Source organism: Copidosoma floridanum, unplaced genomic scaffold (assembly GCF_036245765.1).
Source record: "Copidosoma floridanum isolate Cflo_tuat_1 unplaced genomic scaffold, Cflo_Japanese_pri ptg000032l, whole genome shotgun sequence".
Classification (NCBI taxonomy): domain Eukaryota; kingdom Metazoa; phylum Arthropoda; class Insecta; order Hymenoptera; family Encyrtidae; genus Copidosoma; species Copidosoma floridanum.
In genome coordinates this window covers 648,197-655,358 of record NW_028321909.1, presented here as the reverse complement: position 1 = coordinate 655,358, position 7,162 = coordinate 648,197, and the positions used below count along the sequence as shown (strand labels likewise).

Here is a 7,162-nt window from a genome sequence, read left to right as displayed (position 1 = left end):
TAAACTGGTTAATAATTTAGTCAGATGACAAGAGTCTGAATTATGTTTTAAAAAAATTTATAGTAGAATAAAATTCAGACATGTGCAGTGTTTTTGATTTTAAAAATCTGTTGGAGTTGACTGATTAAACAGTCTGCCTGTTCTGGAAACTGGAATCGAGACCTTGACAGATCCTTTATCAGCTCCTCTAGCAGTTTAGCTACAGCTATTCCTATGTGCACGCCCCAGTTCTTGGCACTGACCGCCCATCCGCACAAAATCTCAACAATCGGCGCTTCGTGATTTAGATGATGTGTGGTTTGCTAAGCATGGCCATTTTACAACTGCATGAACTAAATGAACTATGTCAGTTCTTAGCTGAGTATGTAGTTGTAAGTATGTGTTCTTAGTTAGAATCAAAAAACAATACTCATTGGACATGTTAAATTTTATGGGATTAACCGCCATAAATATGCCATGTTGTAAAGCTTTTACCATGACTGTAACCACTTCTCTAAATAATTTGGCTCCAGACGCCTGCCAGTCTCTTATCCAATAGCAAAGAAAGTTGCTGGTATTTGTTTCTGAATGTACTTGTGTTACCGGGACAATTGTTTGATCAATATGAGTACAAAGCATACTTAAGAAAATGTGACCACTTTTTTCACTTGAAAAATTGATTTTAAGGGCTACGGAACCAGTTGCATCGAAGGAAAGGGGGTTATCGAACAGCATCAAGACATTATTATAAATTTCTATCCGTTCCTTGGACCAGTAGGTGATGTAAGCCTTATTATACCCAATATTTCTGATGTATGCACTCATAGTTGAATCTTGTATTTTAAGCCTATCCATAAATTTAAATAAATCCTCTCCACGTACAAGTCCAAGGCTTTCGTACTTCGCTTTTTGGCCAGCTTTACGGTAGGTTTCTAGTTTGTAAACAAAGGGAGATTCGCAATCGTTATAATCCATTTGTTTATCTGCTTCATTTAATCTCAATTGTCTGGGTACTGTTGGTCTGAATTCATTTTTTACTCTTTGTCTTTCTGGTTCTGCCAAGCGCATTTTATTATGGTGCCTTATTTCTTTTAAGTTGTTTGATATCACTTTGAACTCTACTTCTTCACCATCTGCAGGTTTCAAAGAGCATCTAGCTACTAAATAATTGTTACACTCATTACAAAATCCTTCGAAAAAAATGAAACATGTGTTGCCTTCTTTGTCTTTTGAAATTAAAACAACACGGCAACTTTTGTATCTCATATGCAGCCTTACCAATGGCATCTGTCCAACCTGGTTTTAAAACTTTAACGACCCTCTTGTTTGCATAAATTATAATAATAATAATCATGATTACCATCATCATCATCATCATCATCATCATCATCATCATTATTATCATCATGCCATGCCTATCACAATTAACTATTAAATATAAATTGATGGTGCTGATTTGTTTGGATTAATTGTCACTCATATCAGCCCACACCTTATCACTTCTTCTTTTTAATTTACACTGGTCATTCAAAATATTATAATTAAGGATAATATCTTTGATTGCATCTGGTGGCACAGGAGGCTTTGGTCTAGGCATTATTAATGAATGTTTAAAAAGCCAATCACTTTTTTTTACATCTACTATTTTCTAAATTATTAGCCACTCACTCCTGCAAATTTAAAGGCAATTTTAATTTTGACGCACTACTTCATAGTTGTCTGCAGTAAAGATACAACTGTGAGTAGGAAGTTCTGCTAAAGCAAGCTAGAACAAGTTTAAACGTGTTTTTGGTTTTTCTTGTAAAATAAAAAAAAATTAGCACAAATTAAAAAAAAATTATCTTCTTTGTTTTGGCAAATAATAAAAATTTATTATAGAAAATTTAAATATAATTTCAAAATACAAATAAAGTAAAAAAATTTTATAGAAAAAACTAATGATTACAAGCATTATTTCTAAAAAAAATTTTTTTTGTTTCCAGATTTGATGTTCCACAGTAATCTTTAGCCCATTGATTCAGTGTAATGGTGTGTAGACATTTGAAACCATAACATGATGGGAATATTCTACGAAAAGGGGCCCCTCAAAAGACTAGGATCACCAGACGTCTATCGTCTAGATCCGAAGTAAAAAGAGGATAAACTGATACCAAATAATGTCAAACGTGGCTTCATCACTTCCGTATAACTGTTAGATGAGCACGGCACTGCTGGAAATTGTGGTGTCACTGCAGCTCAGGCAGGAGCTTATTTTTATAACATATTAACAAGCTTGCTACTGTGCCTGACTCGCGTTGGAAGAAACAGCAGATCATTCTCACGGATAATTTCTGGCCTGTAACTGCTAAAACTAAAAATGGTATTGAGGCCTGGTTCAAAGATCTATTAGGCTGCAAGCTATTATTATCTTTGGTTAAAAAAGCTCCCAACTACAATAAGGAAGAGGAAGTATTTTCTATGCTGTACGAATATCATGTGCCCATGTTGAAAGCTGCCTGGTTCATGAAACTCAGTTCTCTTGATAGAGTTGCAATTTCAGAAGCTTAAACTAAAAGAGGCAATTACCAAATCCAATGACAGGTAAAGTTAATTAATCCATTGAATATTCTAAAATCAAAAAGAAGTTATTTCAATTCTGCGCATATCTATATCTGTGTAAAATTAAGGCTTTTTACTATAATTAATGCAAAGATGTACTAGCAAATTTTTCTCAAATTGCACTTATTCGTTAAATGTAGGTGCCCAACTTTCCTCAGTAATTTTGGTTTCCAATCTTAAAAATTGCTCCTCGAGATTATTATGATTTCAAGAGTAAATTCATCAATAACCATATTATTTGATCTTTTACAGAATGGACGGGAACAATGACAGAGTTTCTAAAGGATCAACTGTCAAAGCTTCACGACCGTTTAAACACCAGTGGCATTAGCAGCAGTAGTAGTGGAAACTGTGCCACAACTAATGAACCTTACAAAATATTCTCGAGTAGTGGTGGTGGCAACAGCTCGCTAACAATCCGTCTGACTACAGGATCCTAAGAGTTCTGCTGCCATTAGCTCTACAGTATCTCGAAGAGATTGTGCAGTCAGAGCTGCTGGCTGGTTGGCTGGCTGGCAAGCTTGCTTACCACTGTTGTAAAAAGGTTACCCATATACATAACAATTTTGATACCTCTTGTTATTCTAAAAGTCCGTCCGATGTTACAGCAACAGTAAAAGGTGAGATAAAAATCAGTTATCCTTGATGGTATCTGTGGTCAATTAGCTGACTGCTTGGTTTAACTATTACCTAAATTGTCCGCATCATAAGAACATGCTCTATGGGCTCTCGGCTATCATTCAGGTAACTCAAGTCAATGAATTATAGATTTTTAGGTAAGTCAATTTCGGTGCTGAACAATTCACCACTGGACCATTTGCCATGCTCACATGCAGCACTGCCAATCCCATCAGAAGGTGCAGCTGATGCGACAAAGCACTTACTCAAAATAGCTCAAGAAAATATTTGATTGTGTTTACAGGCTGCTCAAAGTAGGTGATCTTGCAATTAGTGGCAGCAGAGTAGTGCTTGTAAGCTTTTTGATGAGAATTATTCTATTCGTTTAAAGATTCGTATAATTTAATTTTATTTTTGGTTTATTCAATCGATCATATTCCAAGTATGACAAAGACGAGAGTATTAACAGTCTTGGATGCTTTAGATCGGCATAGATTTGATCGGATGGATGCCAATAATTCTCTGGGCACGCATTATGCCAAAATCTTTACGAATTCAACAAAAGACGCTGGTGGGTAGCACATTGGTAGGAGTTATGCTACCTTGCAGCAGCAGTAACAGCAGCAGTGTCAACCTATCGATTTCGACGTGTAATAATTCAAAGACCAAATATAATTAGCAGCACAAAGCGCCAATTGTTGAGATTTTGTAGGGATGGACGGTCAGTACCAAGAGCTGTGGCGTGCACATAGCAATAGCTGTGGCTAAACTGCTAAAAGAGCTGATGAAGGATCTGTCAAGGTCTCGATTCCAGTTTCCAGAACAGGCAAACTGTTTAATCAGTCAACTCCAACAGATTTTTAAAATCAAAAACACTGCACACGTCTGAATTTTATTCTACTATAAATTTTTTTTAAACATAATTCAGACTCTTGTTATCTGACTAAATCATTAACCAGTTTATTGTGTAATAAAACACTAGGTGTATTTTTTCAAAATATAAACATTGTAATTTTTTTAGCACTTATGTTCAAAGAAAAGAAAACTTTAATAAGTCAGCCATCGTCAAGTAATGGTTAATAAATTCTTGTTCAGTCAGTACTAAAAAAGTGTTATCAGATGTAATTTATGCAAATTATTTGTGATTCCATCCAAGGCGAAAAAAGCAAAGTATTTACAGATGCACCTATAAATTATCTTGTTCATTAAGATAATTTTCTTTCTTCGATCACTATAAGTATTAATATAGTTAGTGTATACAACTTTGAATTTTTGTACAAAGCAAACGAGTCATCCAGAATGTCCTCGAAAATTTCTGCTCAAATAAATGTTATTGTTTTAGGTTTTCAAATGTAGTAATCTACTGTAGATTTAAAATACTACTCCCTCTATCATGATAATAAGTGCAGTCTCTTTGTTAATGAAAAATTAAAATAAAATAAAAAACATGAAAAAGAGATAAATTGGAGTAGCTCTAAATTTCAATTTTTTATTTAAAGCAAACTTAAGAATTGTGTATATTCCGTTTGGTTTGGGGGTCCACTAAGGAGTTGGGGTGAAGAGGTCGAGGGCCTACCCCATACTTGTGCTTTCTGAAATTATAAAGTGCAAAGTGCAAACGATTGAAATAATCAAAATCTTTTTAAAGCGAGTTTGAAGCCACTGTTCTGAAATTAATTTGAAATTATAAATATAGACGCGGCATTCAATGGGAAAGGAGCAAAATGACATGCTCTCTCCTTTTTCTCTAATATAACGAGGGTTCAGTGTGAGAGGAATCCAGTGTATGCATATAATTACCATGTTTACATGCATTTGTAGCTTAATTATTTAATATTAACTGCAAGTTTGTCTGTTTATATATTTACGATATAAGCAAAGGTCTGCAAAATTGACTGCTAGCCGTCTGCTGCAGATTACTTGTAAACCATAGACATAAAAAATATAGACTACTCATTTTTATGTACGGCGCTGAAGCACAAGTAGGAGACACAATATCGAGCGTGGGTATCTGGGGACCACCTTTTGTAATTTACGAGAAAGACAGATACCCACGTTCGATATTGTGTCTCCTTCTACTCATGCTTCAGCGCCGTACATAAGAACGAGCAGTCTTTATTTTTTATATATCTATGTTCTTCACGAAGTTCAATTGTTTGTATAAGTCTGTAAATAAAAAATTGAAATAAAATAAAAAAACATAAAAAAAAAGATTAATTGGAGAAGCTCTGAATTTTAATTTTGTATTGAAAGCAAATTTTACTTGTAAACCCGCATACATTTTAATGTGACCGTACTTATAATACATTCAGTATCAATATTTTTATAGTGCACATTACACGTTAAATTTTTACTTCAAACTCATTTTTGTGACTTGAGTGAAAATGGTTTAGCAAGATTTCCATCGCAGAATTTTACAGAATAGCAACGGTAAGACGTGAATGGTATTTGTCCTGACCACCTGATGGTAAATTTCTGAGTTTCCTGACTGTCCTGAGTCCTGACTTTGGTTGTACATACCAATAACGGACCAACCTGATAAAATTCTTTAAGAGCTCTTAATAATCTGCTCGAACATTTTTATCTCTATTTGAGCTGTCCAAATTAAGCCTGTTTTTTTTTTTTTTTTTTTTCACATGGTTATAACTGATATTCTAACAAAAGCAAAGAGTAAAAGGTGAAAGTATGTGAATGTCCTGTATTTATATTTTTTTTCAACTTTGACACTAAAGCTAAGCGCCTTCTGGTGGTCGTCACACGTGGTGGTTATCATCAACAGTTATTTATATTAATCATTATTAATTAATTAAGACAGTGCAGATAAAAATTTTGATTGTGCAATTTAATTTGGACAATGTGCAGTTTGTTAAGACAGTGTGCAGTTGCAAATGTGCCCTTGTTGACGAGATATGGTTATTCAACTGTGGCCTTTAAATCTCAAATATTTTTTTTTTTTATGCAAAATTGAGTCATGTGCAGTTCCAACTGTTTGCTTAAATGAAATGTGCAGATAAAAACACGTCGCCTAGTATTCTTTTTGTTGCTTAAATCAATTGTTGTGGTAGAGATATGACAAAAATAAATATATTTAGTATTATAGTTATGTCGTTAACGTATGTTGTAACGATAGAAATTAAATGAATTAAAAAATCATAACAGCTCAGAAGAACAAGAAAAGTTACAGTTACATATTATAAAAATTTACTTGCTTATTATGGAACAAATTAATAATGTCATACAAATATGGGGATGTAAATTTTGTCTGTTTCTCATGATTAATTTGAGTTCACATTTATCAGTGAATTGTTATTTATTATCAGTAAACATTTGATCACTTATTACACTCCTTATACAGTGAGTGAAAAGTTTACAAGAAATTTTTCTATTGCATGCACACTGATTTATTGTTTACTTGATCGTGACTGAAATTCTTCTTGTATGCAGGTAATCGGACGTCGACTCTTAAAGAGTAAAAACGGACTCATAAAGATAAAAAGAGTTAGTAAAATTATTTAAGAGTTTTGTAAAACTCATATTCAATTTTAAATTTTAAATTATTATTCTGAATAAATTTACTTTATGTAAAATAAGTTAATGAAAAAATCAATTTTAAAATCAAATGAACTATTAAGAATTATTAATTAAATAATTATTGTTCTACCAAATCCTTTAAATATTTTTATCATATAAAATTTTTGCTTATTATTAAAGATTTATTTAGTTATTTAATTAATTACAGTGTTAGTTTTGTCATTTAATCATTGCCTTAATATTGAATTAGCTTTTAATTGAATTATTCATATTATGCAAGATGTAAATTATGGATGATTTCTTCAATCATGTTATATTATAAATGGAGCTTCGAAATCTTTTATTTGTTTATTTATTCATATTGGGCAGGGAATTTATTATAATTCTTTTTCTTTTCATAAAACTTGAAATTCAATTTTTGTAGTTACTATACAAT

General features: G+C 32.7%; 1 long non-coding RNA gene across 1 annotated transcript; it reads left to right on the top strand.

The window, feature by feature from the left end:
• The first annotated feature begins 2,508 nt into the window (after nt 1-2,508).
• On the top strand, nt 2,509-3,233 carry LOC149373313 (uncharacterized). The gene is made up of 2 exons (XR_016293416.1): nt 2,509-2,559; nt 2,830-3,233. It is a non-coding gene; the product is annotated as an uncharacterized LOC149373313 (long non-coding RNA).
• Nucleotides 3,234-7,162: the final 3,929 nt, after the last annotated feature.